This window comes from Lethenteron reissneri, chromosome 18, assembly GCF_015708825.2.
Source record: "Lethenteron reissneri isolate LAM-NWPU_2019-01 chromosome 18, ASM1570882v1, whole genome shotgun sequence".
NCBI lineage: Eukaryota > Metazoa > Chordata > Hyperoartia > Petromyzontiformes > Petromyzontidae > Lethenteron > Lethenteron reissneri.
In genome coordinates this window covers 10,717,149-10,735,639 of record NC_083796.1, presented here as the reverse complement: position 1 = coordinate 10,735,639, position 18,491 = coordinate 10,717,149, and positions in this window count along the sequence as shown.

Genomic DNA, 18,491 nt, shown 5'->3' with positions numbered 1-18,491 from the left:
TGACGCCTTGTTTTGGTTTATAGCAAGGCGGTCATGGTGAATGACCTGTCACCAAAACATAAAATGTCGGCCCATATTGGTCTTCGGTTTGCTCGGTATCATTTTTGATCTGTGAATTTATTTTGGTCGGTGCGGTATTTAATATAAATTAATAAAATGTGTTGATATCATTAAAATAATGTCAATGGAAAGCTGTCCATTGTTGAAATATAAATGTGTTTTTTTTGCCTTCTGGTTGATGTCGAAATCATTCAATGACCACATTGATTACAAGAACAATGCATTCCGAAGTGAAACAGTCATGGTGAAGTAGTACAATTATGGTGAAATAGTTAGTCTTTCCCGATGGCATTATAATTAAACAAAATTCAAGGGTTGACATTTGAAAGTAAAAATTCTGATATTTCAATTGCCCTGTGCTACAGGTTAGAATTTTACAGCATAATTAATTTGCACAATGCAACCAAAACACTAAAGAAATAAACGTCTCTCATTCCTACACGGCAAATATATTCGGGCATCTATTTAGAGATGCAACATTCGCTGTGAGAGGAAATACGGTATAAATGTGACGTTCCAGTGCCCTGGAGCATAACATCGGATCCTTTATATATTTCCGTGTGGATGTAATGTGGATGTATACACTGTCACACACTGTGCTTTAGCTCATAGATTCTCTTTAATTTAAGATCTTGGCTGGAACCTTCTTTTATCAATCAAATAATATCTGCTGGGCGCTTCGTCAAGGTCGTCCCTGGAGCGAGCGGCACAACAGACTCGATGAGTAACTGATTAGGTAGAGAAACACCTGCTGTCAAGAAACACACATCCTACCTGACAGCACGCGCGGTCTCTCATCCCAATAATCTGATCATCTCCGCATGCAAATAATAAACCACTAATGCGGAACAAAAATGAAAGCGCATCACACTCCTTTGGTTCGTCCGTGAATTCGGCACCACCGCCACACAAGATTAAATATATCTGACCCCTCAATGGCATTATTGATTAGCAAAAAGCTGCGCTGTATTCTTGGAAAGTTAGATACATTTATCTTTATTAAGCCACCTACTGTTTAAATATATTAATCCTCACATCATTAATTTAAAAGCGGAATGCTCATTTTATATACGCAAAGTCACCTTCTGACACGTACTGTATAATTAATGACGACAACATGGCATGCGCTAGAGTCATGAAAAAACCAACAGCAATAACAATTGGTTTATTTTAACATTGATTCTCCAAGTGCATGCCATAAACTGCATAATAAATTGCAATGAATGGCTGAAAATATTATAAACCAGACAAAACAAGGCAAGCCGTGCAGCATAGCTTCAAGATTGACTCGAAATGTTAATACATTTTTACAGACCGCGAAAGTGGATTTTGTTTTAAAATTTAGTGAGCCAGTTAATAGCCTCTTGCAAATGAATCTTCAGACTCGATGATAATTTTCTGGATTATAAAATATTTATATCATCTTGGCCAATAATGCCTGCAGCATTGAAAAGGAGAGATCATGTTCTCTGGCAGAGGAAGTCATGCACCGTTTGAGTTGAACTACAATAACAGATTGTCACTATAATTTTAAAGATACAGCATATAGTTTATATAATAATCCAATAATGCGTATTCACCAGTTCATTCATTGATCATGTCAAGAGCTAATTTCTGGTTTGTGTGTAGTTTTAAGCGGCAACACGAGGTCTGGAAATATTGCGTTGCAGAATGTCACATCTTCACAGGACTAAACTCCTGAAATCTTTATTAGAAGTCTTTCCCCCCAGAACTTGGGAAGATTCTATTCCTTCATTACAAGACAAAGTGTGAACTGAGTTTGTTAAAACGCATCAGACATTGCTGTTGCTGCTCGCGGGATTGAGCAGCGGCGCAGTCAGATTCACGCGCTGCGCGATGAACTCACGTGATGAACTCACGTGATGAACTCACATCCTGCGTGATGAACTCACATGCTGCGTGATGAACTCACGTGATGAACTCACGTGATGAACTCACATCCTGCGTGATGAACTCACATGCTGCGTGATGAACTCACGTGATGAACTCACGTGCAGCGTGGTGAACTCGCGTGGTGAACTCGCGTGATGAACTCGCGTGATGAACTCGCGTGATGAACTCGCGTGATGAACTCGCGTGATGAACTCCCATCCTGCGTGATGAACTCACGTGATGAACTCACGCGCTGCGTGATGAACTCACGTGATGAACTCACGTGCAGTGTGGTGAACTCACGTGGTGAACTCACGTGATGAACTCACGTGATGAACTCACGTGCTGCGTGATGAACTCACGTGATGAACTCACGTGCTGCGTGATGAACTCACGTGATGAACTCACGTGATGAACTCACGCGCTGCGTGATGAACTCACGTGGTGAACTCACGTGATGAACTCACGTGATGAACTCACGCGCTGCGTGATGAACTCACGTGATGAACTCACGTGCAGCGTGGTGAACTCACGTGCTGCGCGATGAAGTCACGTGAATTCCATCGCCGGCCACGGCTAACATCAGCGGCGACTGATATCTGAACCGATCCTGCCCCTCAACATGCATATGCATGCAGGTTGCATTATTCTTTTAATATATATATAGACATTGTATATCCTCGGTGAGGTATGGCCAAAACAGCTTGTATGGCATGGTGTTGGGAGGCGTCCACCCAGCATTGGATTGACAAAGGGCTGAACAGTACTATTGTTGGTATCATTGTTCACACAGAGCCTAAAGGTGGCAGTGGTGACATCTTTAAAATTACGTGTGTGTGCATTTTGTTGAGTGATATGGAATAGTGCAGAAAAGTAAAGATATATTAAGGGATTGTTCATAATTATCAATGGGTATCAATGAAGGGCAGGGAATTAAATAAAGCACCCTGCTTTGTGGATCACCCACAAAGCCTCGGCGATACTCTCAGCTGGGTAAAGCTCTCGATGAAGACATCACAGGAGGTTTTTTTTCTGAATATTCAATCAATAAACACTCATCAACTCAGATTTCTACAATCCCCCCCGCCTCATCCCTAAGCGAGATAAAGCATCAATTCTCAAATCTTCACCTCTTATCTTACCAACTCCCACAGTTGATTATTGAGTGTGAGCACCACTTGTTTTCTTTGATAACTGAACCGAACCACACCTTGAACACTGGATTTAAGTGGAAACCATACACGAGGAAGTGTGTCATAAAATGTCTATAATTGTTGAAAATCAGTCGCTGCCCTGGGCTTGTTTTTTAGATGATTAAAAAAAGCAATTTAATTTGACCCAGAGTCATAAGCGTTGTCAGTCAAACACTCAAGCTAAGTGCATTACACTTTTCATGGTATATTTTTTCGGACGTCTATTACACCTTAGTAAAACACACAAACACTGAAAACGGACAATTCCACATTGCCTGTATATAAAGAGGTGATTTTTTATGTTTTTTTTCAGCGATTCGTATTCACGTGGAGTGTATTTAAACCTACACAATAATTTTGAGAGAAAGATGAAAATCTTTTCAACATTTAAAGCTTCGTTTGTTCTTTTTGTAAACCAGATGGTAACTCTCCTATAATACAGCTTGTGACAGCTTGTGAAATATCACCATTCTTTCATAATAACTTATCCTGCGTATGTAGAAATGATAAAAACCTCAAATACCAGCTAAATTAAAATCTTTCCTGCATCAATAATACAAGTCAGGAAATTAATTGTCACACGTATAATATCACATAATGAATGGCAATGCATGTACTTTCCTATGAGTCAGTCATATACTGGGGATAAATCTTTAATCTGCACCCATAGTAAATAAAAAAGCGAGCTTATATTTTCCAGCCAGCCTACATGAAGCACACGCAGGGAAATTAATGTCACCTGCATGTGGAACAAAAAAACACCCCTGAACATTCAATTAATTATAATGGACAAACCTTGCACGGGCATATTGCAAAATGAGATACTAGGCAGCAGATGTATTTGAACAGTGTATTAAGTGTGTATTAAGAGTACAGTGTATTACGAGTATTAAGTGGTGAAAAATCTTGTCAGTATACAACTCGCACATTTGGCAATATTTCATTTAGGGATAAACTATTCAAGTGTAGAATCACAAATACTTAAATTTCGATTTAAAATTTTCGTGACTGCAGGGATTCGTATTCTTGGTTCTTTCGGTAAAGTCACGTAGAAGGGAAATAATAAAATAATCAAAATATTTAACATATTTTAATAAAATATATATAATATGAATAATAAAATATTGATATTCTTAATATTAATAAAATATTAAACATTATTTAATAAAATAAGAAAAATATATTTAATATTTTTCTTATTTTATTATTTCCCTTCTACGTGACTTTACCGAAAGAACCAAGTACACAACCTAGGGGTGGATGGAGGGTGGTGGGAAGTCTGACGTCACCATGACGCACGAACCCGGCTCAACACTGAGACGCAGGTGACGTCATCCCGTAGATGTGAGCGGTGACATCACTACCCCACGCCAGGCAGCCAGCCAGCCGGAAAAGCTTTTTTAAATCCTTCATATTAAGTTCGCGTGCTTGCTTGCTTGCTTAGGACCGTGCAAATCTTTCGGTCGTTTTTTAACCCACTTCCCGTGATCCAATCGAGCTGACATTTTCCACACAGACTCGTTGTGCCAGACAATTATTGTTCGTGAAAAAAAATTCCCAAAATTTTACACTTTTTAGGCAAAAAAAATGTACTTTACATATATTCAAATAGAACGCATTCATGGCTTTGGCTGAACATCACAGTGCAAGAGCCCAGAGCGTAACCCCTCCACAGGCCATGGTGGAGTAGCGCAGTTAGTAGCGCCCTCGCTTTTCATGCCAAAAGTCGCGGGATCGATCCCCGCGTCCTCCACAGGCGAATATATTTTTAAATCCTTTATATTAAGTTCGCTTGCTTGCTTAGGACCGTGCAAATCTTTCGCTCGTTTTTTAACCCACTTCCCGTGATCCAATCGAGCTGACATTTTCCACACAGACTCGTTGTGTGTGACAATTAATTTTCGTGAAATTTTTTTCCCAAAATTTTACACTGTTTAGGGAAAACTAATTAAATATTTAATTACCAATTGCTTAATACTGGCAGACAATCATCTGACCCATAGATTGCAGCCATCTCAAGCCAGAGGACGAGAGAACTCTAGCCGCCACGCATATAAAGGATTTAGAGTGAAAAACTTTGTTTTTACGGGTTTAATTGTTCTTTCTCATACACTACGATGCATTGCTCTTCACATCGCTCCACGCGGTGGAAAAATGTTGACCCAACATTGCCTGTGTCTGAAATTGTGTCCGTTTCCATGAATACACGTAGTTTGTCGTATGTACCACAACAACAGCGTTGGTATACGGTGTTTTTTTCTGCAATATTTTGCTGTATTTTCTGTTTGCACTTAGTCACATATTCACTTTAAGATGTTTTTTGTTAATGTTTTTGTTTTTTGTTTGTTGCGGTTGCACCCGATTCAAGAGCCGAATGGCTCACAGGGCTATACCTAATAAATGACCTTGAACATGGCATGGGCAACTTTTAGGTTAAACCTGGCTTCAAAAACACTTGGATGGCATGTTCACATCAGCAGTGGAAAAACAAAAGTGGCCAAATGTGGTGTGAGCCACACCATTCAGTTGTTTGCTGTGCCCTCTTCAACATATGCTCTTCTACAGAGCCCTCTTTCAACAACGTACATATGCTATACACAGCTAAAATAGGGCTCTTTGTTTTCACATGTGCTATACAAATTTGTAAATGCTGAGAAACGAAAATTTCATTTAAATTCACACACATAAAATCAAGAGAGTGATGAAACAAGTTAGATGGAGTGGGGGTGGGAGGGGGCTATACGACCCAGGCTTGATCCGACTGTTTGCAATCCACGAACAGCCATTCCCATCACTGAGGGCCAGAGGTCGCAACCGGGTACCCGATACCCGTATCCTACCCGATACCCGGCTACCCGTACCCGGCCGGGTACGGGTACGGGTACCCGTTGGCGACCCTGGTGCGGCCGGGTACGGGTACGGGTAGACCGTGAGTCACTGGTGAGTAACCGTTTGTCACTCGTTTCGGGTAGGGTACGGGTACGGGTAGGGAACGGGAAGCCGTACCCGGCCGGGTACGGGTACCCATTTGCGACCCTGGTGTGGCCGGGTACGGGTACGGGTAAGGAATCAAAACCCGTTTGCGACCTCTGCTGAGGGCCCGAATATCCATCCCACCTCAGGCGTGAGAGCGGAGTGGGCGAGGACTTGGACGCACCTGTGGACGTTGCCTAAAGAGTGACAGCCGCAATAAGTAAATGGGCCTGGTCAGGGGTATCCTGGTGAAAATTCAGGGGCGCTTCACGCAATGTCGCGTAACAGAATCACACCACGAAAATGCAGGCTTAGGGGCCGTCCATAAATGACGTCACGCGATTTTGGACGATTTTTGACCCCCCCCCCCCCCCCTCTCGTCACACGGCGTCACAAAAAGTCAGACCCCCCCCCTCACATATGACGTCACAAAGCTCTGCCCTATCCCCCCCAAAACCATATTTCCATTTTGAAAATAAAACATGCTTCAAATCGCTTTAAACTATTGTTGTAGGGCGTATTTAATGTGGCGCTGCACTCTGATGTTGTAGCAGAAAACATTTATTAAAAAGCTTATTTAATAAAGTAGAACGTGTTGTCTATATGTATTTAAAGTTGCGCATTTGATGTGGCGTCACATTTCTCAACCCCCCCCCCTCGTCACACATCGTCACAAATGTCTGAACCCCCCCCCCCCCTAGGTGCGTGACGTCATTTATGGACGGCCCCTTAACAGAACCCTACCGTAAAGAGGGCAGATGCAGAGTAAACAAGTAGGTGGGGGTCTACTTTGTTCCTGTATTGTCTGCCTGTCTTGTACAGACAATATATATTTAAAAAAAACAGACACATGTGGAAGATGCATACACACTTCTCACATTACACACGGAGGCAGTTACGTAAAAATAAGATCCTGTCAGATATAGGACATTTGAAGGATCACAAATTCGTCAAAGTATGCATTCATTCTTTGTATTCTTTCTTTTTGACTGGTTACCTATCCCTGTAATATGTAACTTGCCCCATAAAATAGAGCCTAAGAGCTCATTGGACCCTTTCTGCAGAAATAAATAAAATATATCTTTCTGTTAGTATCTATATGTCGCCATGTGAGCGATCATGTAGCGGTTAGTGCGGTGTTCTACAAACCTGGCGACCCGAGTTCGATTCTGGTTCACGGCCAATATCAGTGACGATTATCTGAACCGGTCCTGGGCCTCCCCTAAGTCAATTCAGCCTGACATGAGCACCTGGTGCAATGTGTAAACATCGCCACTAGGAAGACAAAGGCGGCTGGGCGTGGTGTTGGCCACCCACCTTCTTGTGTACCGTTCCAGCCTTCATAGGTGCTGCGTATCCCTCTCCGCGTGGTCGCGTGGATTGCTCTCCGGGTCCTCCGTTGTTTCCCTCCACATTTAGAATCGATGTGCGTTTAGAGTATTTGGCTGCTATAAGAGTGTCCACACGATAAGCCACGTCATTTATGGCCAGCTCCGCTTTTGAAAAGGGGCTATATAGCTCAGTGGGCCTTAACCTGGCAAAAATAAAAAAAAATTGTAAAAAAATTGATATTGTAGACACTTTTACCTCTGGCTCTGGGTCCATAGCCACAGCCATGCATTTTCTTGTCAGTAACAGCAGGGAAGAAGTAGCAGGACTGGTTAATATTTTACTTGTCGCTACGGTGTGCCCTGGCAAAGAATCAATCTCAGATCACTCGGTTCGTACCTTCATGCGCTAACCACCGTGCCGCTGCTGTTAAGATTCACGATTCAACTTGCAATGCGTGCACCGCATTGCTTGTGTGAGAATCGATGTTTTTAGATTGTGTTGTATGTCGCTGGCACATTATGGAGGGTGCTGTTATAAAAAAAAAATTAGGATAGTGAGATCACATTGAGTTGGGGGAGATTGAGACCTGAAGATGTTACGGAGCACGCAGCAAGCTGTGACATCACGGCATTGTCTGTGCACTGCGATATCAATGCTTGATCTCTAGCATTTGATATCAAACGATACTCTATTCTATGTAACACCATAGTGTGCCACGTGAAGTCGCAGCATGCTCCATGCTTTGTGGCATCAAAGCCTACACCGTCAACTATAAAATAACGAATTGCTCTGTACTCTGTGATATCACAGCATGCACTATGACATCACAACCCTCTATTCTCTCCAACATCACAGCATGCTATGCGGTCTGTGATATCACAGCATGCTTTGTGAATTGTGATATCAAAGCCTACACTGTATACACTGTAAAATCACAGCATGCTCTATGATATCGCAGCGTTCCCTGTTCCCTATCATCTCACAGCATGCTTTGTCCACTGAGACATGACAACATCCTCTGTGCTCTTTGACATTGCAGCCGCTTTGGCATGTGTGCCTGCCGGAAGGACACAACTGAAAAACAAAGCAAAATATGTGTACCTATGGCAGTTACAGGATCAACATGATTACATAAGGAGGTGGATGAGAATGGGTTGGAGTGCTTTCAAAAGCTGAATTTTAGAATATGAAGCAACATGCCAATGTGCTTAAAGAAGAAAGTGTTTAATTCATTAATATAATCTGCGATGACATAGGGATCATAAACATGGACACTGATGAAAGACATCGGACGACAGCTCAAAAGTCTGTAAAAACTAAAGACGAAACTATTTTTTATCTTACCAAGAAAGGGCCCTCTGAGCTATGTAGCTCTTTTTCATAAGCGAACTGGCCACAAATGATAGCTTAACACAGTGTATAGCAGCGCAAATACTCTAAACGCATATTGATTCTAAATGTGGAGGGAAAAACCAGAAGACCCGGAGAAAAATCCACGTGACCACGGGGAGAACATGCAAACTCAAAATATACAGGCATCATGGTAAGGATCAAACCCACGATCTCCTGCACACCAGGCGAGGTAGTTAACATCTCGCTACCGTGGCACCCCAAAGATTAGTGGAGAGGTGCATGCTTGGGATTACACTAAGAGGGGGAAATAAGATCACGCGGTTTAGAGTACATGCACAGGCTACAGACATAATTGTGTCCGATGACAAAAAAACCAAGCGGGCATGGGGCAGAGACGTCTCTAGAAGGTATAATGGCCTCAAAGTGAGAGCTACATCGGTTTCGTCGAGCCAAAGGAAGAAACACATCTGAGGGGACATCTGCCACAGAGTTGGAGCAATAAAGTCACCATATTTTTTGTAATGTATATGTATGTTGAACTCTTTCGCACCGTACATAGTCAACCATGCTAATCGGAGGTTGCGAGGGAAGGAAAACTAAACACAAATGCAGTTTTAAAGAAATATGCAGGTGCTAGGTGGATTGGTTATGGCTGATGATGATGATGTAACATTAACATTCATCATTTACAGAAAGGGTCACAGAAGCGGAAAATGTACGACTCATGTATTGAAAGGCTTTGAAAAATAATGTGTATTCATACCAAAAAATTACATTCGCATTTACACATTTATATGTAAAATTTTGATTGAAAGCTTTCGTGACTGCAGGGATTCATATTCTTGGTTCTTTCGATAAAGTCACGTAGAAGGGAAATAATAATATTAATTATTCTTTCGGTAAAGTCACGTAGAAGGCAAATAATAAAATAATATTACCGAAAAAACCAAGAATACATTTACGTGTTATATAATTAAAAAACATCCACCGAAAATCCAGTTTTAATTGTGTGTGCATAACAAGCACTGTTATGCAATTTAGTGTTTTTTTAATGCAATTTCCGCACTGCTACGAAGGCAAAAAGCACATCTTCAACATGTTATATTCTTTGCACCGCCATTGCGTGTGTGCATATCATAGGTAGTACATCACCGGTGTCTCCACTGATTGGAGTCTCTATCCAGCTTCCAGTGGTGGCCGTTATGCTGCAGGCAACCATCCGGTCGGTGTGTCGTCCATCGAATAAATCCTGCACCACGCCATGAAGAGCAGCTTAAAAAGAGAGACACCTTGTGAATAATTAAATGTCATGCTTGATGGACACACCTGTAACCATCAACCTCTCTATGTAGTGTGAGGTAGGGCCACTGCCTGAATCATCAACGAATTTTTACTTTTCGATTTAAAGCTTTCGTGACTGCAGGGATTCATCTTCTTGGTTCTTTCGGTAAAGTCACGTAGAAGGGAAGTAGAACAATAATAAACGTCATGAGAATTCTTTTATTGTTTTATTTTTATTATTTTATTACTTCCCTTCTACGTGACTTTACCGAAAGAACCAACAAAACGAATTTTTTTACTTTTTCTCAGTTTAGTTTTGTGTGTGATTTGTGCTTTTTACACCACTGCCAACATCGTATTACCAAATACTCTGTTACGATGGCTTCGTCTATAGGGCATTATGTCACTTATTTTAAAATATATACCAAGAATCCTTTACTGGGTTTACAATTAATTATTTGTTCCGTTAAGTACCATTTAAAAATAGTAAAAATAGTTGACATTTTTTGCTAAAAATATATGTCCTTCCAAAAAATGTATGCACGGGATAAAAATGTTTACGACCTTTACAATTTGTTTAATAAATAATGCATGTATTCAGTGATACGTGTGTTCACGCAAAAATTAAATACCGCAATCATGAAACAATGACTCAACAATCATCCTATTAAAAAAAGGGCGAAAAACTAATTTTAAGCAGTACAAACCCGTTAGCCTCTTAGTGCTCGTATTCAAAATGTCCACGAAGCTCACTGGGAACAGAGTAATGGAAGATTCTGGAAAACACCAATAAATTTAATGACGATGCCGAGTCTTGTAGACTAAAAAAATAATTATTTGACTGTAGACATCACTCTTAAGTCACCCGTGCTCTCACAAACCTCGGCCCGATTTTTGTTCACATCATAAAAAATACACACTTAGAGAATGAACATTCTCAGGATTGGAAAAACAAAATTCATGAATGAACTAAGATTGTGCTGCTGCTAAGTTATTTGAACGTCCAATGAAAATGTACGTCAGGAAATGTTAAAAGAACACAGTGAAAGAGGCTGCGACGTTGGGCACAAGATAAATATAAGCAAAACAAAGGTCAATTGCTAAATAATTGGAGATATTTGTCAGAGGGACCCAACTGGAAAACACAGCGGGATGTGTATGCCTTGGACAACGATTGAAAGTGAACTAGAATCAAAATGACAAAATAAGCAGGTGAATAAGAACAGGTTGGAAAGCGTATGCGAAAGTCGAACTTGATCATGAAGAGCAAAATATCAACGTGAGTATAGGCTCCTTAATCAATGTGTATCAACTGCTCTGACATGGATCAGAAACGAGATAATTTACAAATAAAATGGAATAAAAACGTAGATATATATGTGAAGAGATGCACGCTCTAAATTAAATAGAGAGACAGAAAGAGAAACACGCGGATGAGAGAATACACAGTTGTTTAAACGCGTAATTCCAACTGTTAAGAAAAGTAAGAGGGCTTGGGAAGGATAGGTCACGAGATGGGATAACGGCCTGTGGTCAATAACAATGATGGAGTAGCAGCCAAGGGATGCAGCGTGTCTGGGAGCACGTCCACTGGGGAGATGGAGCACTGAAATAAGCTCGTGTGCAGGTGCTAGCTGGATTATTACGTCGCAGAACCGTGAGAAAATTGGATTGATCATGATTAAGGTTGACGATGAACATGTTTTAAGCTGAAATAAGCTTGACGGGACTGATCTCATCCACTTTTAATCAAGATTTTTCTACTATAAAAGGAAAATGGGTAAATGACATCATAAGATGTCAGTAGTGGCTGTTAAAGATAAACAATTTCTGTCTTGGGAAACTGTAAATTTTTCAACATAAAAGATACACTTTGACTAAAAAAGCTGAGTTATGTATCTGACTTAATGGAAACCGAATGTATGTTTCACGACAGTATTTACTTTCTCTTTTGATATTACAAATCAAGGATTAAAACAAAGCAATAATGTGCGTTTTTGTTTATCTTGATTAATTTTGAACTTTGCTTCGAGAATTATGACCTAATCATCAAAAAAAGAAAGAGAAAAATCTATTTGAACACCTTCTGCTGCCAATGTAAATTAAATTGTGCCTTCAAGAGAACTTATCAGCACTAATTTTCTGTCAATTCAGTCAAGATAAGTATCGAGGATTGTCAGTATATTTGAATGGAGAATATGCATCAACAGAAGGTTGAGTGATAGACATGAATGCCATTGCCTCGTGATAAATTCTGCAAATATTTTAGTTTATTAAAGTATCTGCAAGAGCGCTATTATCGCTTGTATAACATATTTACTGCTGTATTCATTATTATATTTCCGGATTTGTGTTTCAAGGACTGTAAGGGTATTAACTATTTTAATGACTAGCCCACTGGGAGATCCCTCATCCAGCAGTAGATGAAGAATATCCGATGATAAAATTATTGCTTGTGCGCTATTTATCTATCAGTATGGTATCCGATATTATAGGCACCTTGTTTTCCATGCATGAAATGGCACAAAATTACTGGAGGCAAAGCATTGCTACTACCCCTTGGCGAATGCCATCGAGAGGATTAGTAAAACAGACTGACGTTCTCTTCGGAGTTGAGTCGAACAATATGTCAAAAGACTGCACTTAATGACTGTAACTGATCATGTCTGGCCACTGATTGCAGGTCACCTTATGTCCACAACCACACTCTCGCTGTCCGCTCATTTGTCAGCCGATTTATCAATGCCCTTGTGTTGCTACAACAAATAATAAATTTCACTTTTTTCCCCCTTGGATCTAACACTGCTCCACGCACGGCTAAGCCCATTTTGCTACTCCCAGGAGCTGGCTACTACCTTAGTAGCCAAAATTGTTTTGATGCATCGAGAGCCTTTGATACCATCTCTCACCGAATCCTCGTGGCCAAACCGAAACATGTGGAGACCATTAATCCACTCATAACTGGCTACTCTCTTTCTGCGCCATAACTATACCCAATGCCGAGTCATCAATGGCACCTTCGCTGACAAAGCACTCGTTCTGTTACGGGTACACAAGGGATCATTCATTTTTCTTCTCAGCAATGACCACATCAGCATGCTTGCGCTCGCTACGGACACTGTAAGCGCTATTTGCGGACAACACTGCACGCGCTCTAAGCCAATTCTCTAGGCAGATGACCTCCGGGTCTTCCAATTTGACGCAAATTTGCTTTATGATTGATTCACGCTCCACATACTTTCTATAAATTCAACCAAAACCAAATGCAAGATGCTTGCCACTAAACAAATACCCTGCAACTTGCCTCCCGCTGCGTCCCTCGTCCATCGGCAACAACCCCGGCATAGAGGGCTTCCAACGTGGCGAGATTCTTTAGTTTCGATTTAAAGCTTTCGTGACTGCAGGGATTCATCTTATTGGTTCTTTCGGTAAAGTCACGTAGAAGGGAAATAATAAAATAATAAAAATAAAACATCACAAAATTATTCTCACGACGTTTCGGCCACAACGCAAGCAGCCGTCCTCAGGTGAAGAACAGGTCTGTCGAAAAGACATCGTCTGAAACTACGGCCGCTTGTGTTGTGGCCGAAACGTCGTGAGAATTATTTTTTTATGTTTTATTTTTATGAAAATTATTTTATTATGTTTTATTTTTATTATTGTATTATTCTACGTGACTTTACCGAAATAACCAAGAAGAAAAAAAGGGGGATTCTTTAGGTTACAGCTTTCCAATTCATTGTTATTGACCCCCAACATGTCAATATCGTTGCCAAAAATTTTTATATTTATATATTGAAAGTACCTTGCTTGTGATCAAGCGGATGTTTCAACATATTCCTGTTATATTTGAAGCGAAAACCTACACCAGTGCACGTGCAATCGGTCGAACGCATCAAATTGCAACAGCCGAGCACTGAAATCCGCTCGACATTTTCTTTTTTGCCTGCCCAGTAATCCCCAAAAACTGGGACTTTAATTTATCTTACGGAACCATTTGGGGAAATGCATCCTACCCACAGCAGCATCAGCAGCAGCGGCAGCTTGTAGCACGAAAAATGTCATTCAATGTCACGCGTGCAATGTAACACCTGATTTGTGGTCGTTGCCTGACGTTTCCCCCAAACAGCCCGTGAAGCTGCCAGTGGATTCCACTTCGCGCATCGCAGTAAAGACAGTTGTGCGTTTAATTCATAAGAAACAGCAATCAGGGAGATACTGCCAACGGACTAAGAACGGTGCTTTGATGTAAACTCTACACCACCTGGATTTGCTATTTTTAAATGAGACCTAATTGAAGTGGGTTTTGAATCCACCTGGTGTACTCTGTATAATGCTTTACGCCAAGTTTATGAACAGAATGCCACTGTACAAACGCAACATGATGTTATATAATTGATCTACGCTTAGTATTTTCTGACGCCACATTCCAAAATAACATGTTAGTCCTCTTTTTTCTCCCTTGAGCTGTTTCTAAGAATAATTTACCTCTGCACCACCGTTTTTCTTCATCTGTGTCTACTCTGGCTGATTTTCACGACAGCTTTATCCAGTTTTACATGACTTACTTCATTCTCTATACCTGTAAAGTAACATCGACCTCTCTGCATACTTGTGGTCGTCTGTGAATAACCTCTAGGCCAAACCTGACGTTGTATATTGTAGAGGTGATTGCACTTGATCAAGTATGACCTATCTTATAGGTCCTACTTGCTTTGTTTATGGCTTAGAAACATAATAGGGCTGCGTGACCTTTGGAGGTCTCGTGTTGGTTTATGGTGGTATTTAAATTGTTCTTTACAAGGTACAATCTTTGCCATTGTAGTTCTTTTTTATTGTTTGAGTTACTTTAAATCAATTAGTATATTCGTTATTAATGTATGCACCTTTCAGTGCCCTTAATCGCTGTACTCCAAATGCCCATGACATATCCATTAACGCTACACCGTGCAGAAATTTACAAATAACATTTAAATCCCTTTTTAAATGGAATTTTCATTATTCAGCACTATGCAGTAATAAAGCACCAACATATTCCGAGAAAATTTCAAATGCTCATGTCCGTTCGAGCGTGTGTATTGTTGCTTATGGTGGTGTGCAGCGCAGCACACTAAGTACACAGACTTCTTTGTATGCAAATGTCAGCTGCTGTAAGTGCAAAAACCTGCATTCAAAACCTCGTGTTTACATGTTCCAGGAAAGCCTAAAATTGGTAAAAAATGCCAGTGTTTAGCTTGGCCAGCAGAGTTTAAGCTTGCTATTGGCAATGTATAAGCAGATAATTAAATACATTAGTCATGTGTGAAGTGCTGTGCTTTTTAACACAATTTTTATGTAACTGGTGACATTAAATTGCATGACATTTGAACGTGTCTTGAGTTTCAAGGTTAATAACCTGTAATTCACTTGCACCAATATGTAACGTCTTGAAAAAACTCTCATTTTAAATGACATGCCAAACAAATATGCTATAGAGTTGAACTGACTTTTCTTATGTCACCCACAAAAAAAACATAAATTACTGAATAGTACTGCTGTCGAAGTAATAACACCCATTTTATTTTGCATGAAATAGCATCCCATTTCTTGCTGCCATTTTAACTAAAATATGAAGAAAAAAATTTCACAATTGCAAAATACTAAATACATGAGTGTAATTAGTACAGACTCATAAAAACTTTGCCAAAATGTTCTACTAGCCAGAATCCACATTTTCCAGTCCCCATGATTGGCACATTATACCGAAGCAATGAGCTAGAAATGGACCAAAAAAAATGTCAACGTTCTTTTGTCTTCGGCTGCTTGTTAAACGATTGAAAAATGGGAAAAAGTCCGGCGGTTTGAAAAGCGGAACCTAAGATGTGATCAGCTTCACCACTCAAACCACAGGGGTTTTGGAGCAACGGCTGTGCAGTTGAGACAGCACCGAACTGATCATTCATTCACTTTCAACAAAAATGGATGAATACAATTTCAAGACCCTTTTATGATGGCATCTGCCATATAAGATGGTGTTAATATTGTAACAAAATTTTTTAAATTGGATAATATATATCTTTCTATATATATAAATCAGAAAGAATTACATAGCATTGCATTTTGAGACATATAGGAATATTTCCAAGGCTATATTAAAGAAAAATGTAATATGAATTTGACATAACCGTCTGAGATGTTATCCTAACTATAGATTAATTTGTGAATTATGGATAAATTGTATTACATATAACAGAAGCAGATAGAGTGGTTTCCACCAGTATTTGAAATGCCATGCAAAAACCAACACACAAATGTGTTGCGCTCACAGTTTTGTTTACAGCTACACACAGTCACTCTATTAGGACGGGTGCTATTAGTGAGCACCTATTGATGTTGGCACGGCATACGAGGGGGTGGTGTGGTCACCTTTATAACTCCAGGGCCGATGATGACACCATGTGAGTTACCCTACAATAATACTGTAATTATACATTCATGGCTTCATTAGTTTCACATTTATCCCAGACCAACACCGGGTTCTCATACCTTTTGTAAGTGGAGTGCATAATCAGGCATCCAAATTGTGTACATGGACTGGGTATTTCAGCACTTCGCCACAATATATATCCCACAGTCAACGCTCCTGCACTCACAGTTGACCCACACATCCACAGACGCAATTGAACACAGGGTGCACTTAAACAATAGTACCCACACACGATTTCTAACAACACGTTATTAGGCTGGTCTGGTGCTCCGCTAAGTCGACTGAACCTAGAATGAGGACCTGCTGGGGTGGGTCATATTCAGCACTGGGGAGACAAAGGCAGCCAAGTATGTTGCGTGTTGACTCCACCACCGTTGTTATACCATGCTGGCCTAAATGAGTACTTGCACACACACAACAAAGACCCAACCGTTTAGCCTCAACAGACTGTTGGGTAAAGTGTTGTTAGTGAGCACCTATGAAGGCCAGCAAGGCGGGTGGTAGGTTCATAGAGCAGTGCGCTAACCACTAAACTCCCGCTCCCCAAAAGCACACAGACACACACACATACAAAAAAATCAACGGCCACATGAATCACAGAATCTAAAACTTCCCCCAGTTCGTTATATTTCACGCTCATTATTTTTACAGCTGTCAAACAAGCGCGCGTAATCCAATACCTCCCAGTTCCACCAGGGTGCTCATGCACTTGACATGCACAACGGGCTGACCTTGCTGATTGTATTTAATTCATCAGCCAGCGCGTAGTGGTTATCCAGTGCTGGATGAAGACCTTCTCAAGCAATCGGCGTCTATCGCTACTGCCATGCGATGTGGTAGTTAATACTTATCGGAGTCAACCCTGGTACCTGCTCGCGAGCAGATTTCATCGCTCCATCTCCGGGTTGGATGTCCTCTCGCGAGGGGTTCCATCCGCCGTTATTCTTGACCATCAGCCACAATCCCGAGTAGCAACTTTGTCTTTCCCATGCCCAATTTAATTGAATTTTCTTCAGTCATAATTGTCGTTAATCTGCATGTGTTCTATAATTCACGTTGTCTAATCCACGTCTCGCATGGATTACGCATATCAATTAAATGTAAGGAACGTCTCTCCTCCCTCTCCACGCTTTTGTTGGTACTTTTCAGCTTTTGTTCCATTTTTTTGGTTTAATTTCCATGTATCTGGTCATATTATAGAGTATGCGTTTAATTAAAATAAAAGTTATTCCGTAATTAAAACAGTGCCCAATTAAGATGCCGTGTTGGCAGTCTGCACAAGTACAGATGAATATTAATTAAAAAGATCCCCTTTATCAAATTTGCAATTAGCACTGCCTTGCAAAAGTATACTTTGAGTCCAAAGTTTCTGGTAATAGCCCATTTTTCTTCAGAGCAGGCATACAATTTAAAGATCTGACAGTGGTAGATCACACTTTGCACTCTCCAGGATGTTACCTTGAAAACATTGGGAGATTTCACGTTGAATTATGAAGGATATTTTGAATTATGTTGTGCAGTGTCACATTAGCAGATACTACATCAGGTACAGGAGTAAACACACCATCAATAAAAACAAGATTCACTGATTTAAAACAAAAACACGTATCAATTTCGGACTGCAAAACTGCGAATGTCAGCTTAAAATGAAATGCATATCTAGTGTTTTTTCATTATTTATGAAAAAGGGTGTGTGCCCGAAACGTCGCCAATTAAAAACCGATATTTCTCCTTCTATGGCAGCGTGTTAATGACGCTCACGTTGAGCATTTTTCGTGTCATTGTTCACCATTGCCAAAGCAGTATCACCGAACGACAATTCAAGTAATTTCCCCCCCATTTTAAGAACCGTGCGAAAAAGCTTCAGTTTGGAGACACGAACTCATCAGCTGACCGCTTGACGGCTACAACGCACAGAGGAGCCGCACGTGTCCGCCCCC